At 53.3% G+C, this 612-nt stretch overlaps 1 protein-coding gene across 1 annotated transcript in view; it reads left to right on the top strand.

Moving 5' to 3' along the window:
* The window catches only part of SHISA9 (shisa family member 9), a 341,337-nt gene that overhangs the window by 206,857 nt on the left and 133,868 nt on the right, over nucleotides 1-612 (top strand). The gene's annotated exons all lie outside the window — the stretch shown is intronic.

Raw genomic sequence — 612 nt, 5'->3', positions numbered from 1 at the left:
CTGTGAATCAGTTCCTACGGATGTTTAATCTAACCCTACTGTCCAACAACTTGTGACCGTTATTCCTTGTTATAGGGGGGGGGGTGCTAGGAGAAACAAGGTCTCCTCCAAACCCTTCTGGTCCCCCCTAGTGAGTTTATAGATGGTCACAAGGTCCCCCCTCAGCCTTCTCTTCTGAAGGCTGAACAGGCTCAGGTCCCGAGCCTCTCATTGTAGGGTCTGCCCTGCTGTCCCCAGATCATGAGGGGTGTCCCTCCTCTGGACTGTCTCAATGTTGTCCACATCTCTCTTGAAGTGGGGTGCCCAGAACTGGACACAGTACTCCAGCTGCGGCCTGAACAGTGTCGCATAGAGGGGGAGGATCACCTCCTTGGCCCTACTTGAGATGCACCTGTGGGTACACAATAGGGTCCGGTTAGCCCTGCTGACCGTGACCTCGCATTGTCGGCCCATGTTCATCTTGGAGTCAACGATGACTCCAAGATCCCTTTCTGCCTCCGTGCTCTCAAGAAGGGAGTTTCCCATCTTATAAGTGTGTTGCCGGTTACTACTGCCCAAGTGCAGTACCCTGCACTTGTCCGTATTGAAACGCGTCCTGTTTTTGTTAGCCCA

This window comes from Alligator sinensis, unplaced genomic scaffold, assembly GCF_000455745.1.
Source record: "Alligator sinensis unplaced genomic scaffold, ASM45574v1 scaffold73_1, whole genome shotgun sequence".
Classification (NCBI taxonomy): Eukaryota; Metazoa; Chordata; order Crocodylia; family Alligatoridae; genus Alligator; species Alligator sinensis.
This window is presented reverse-complemented; position numbering and strand designations above follow the sequence as displayed.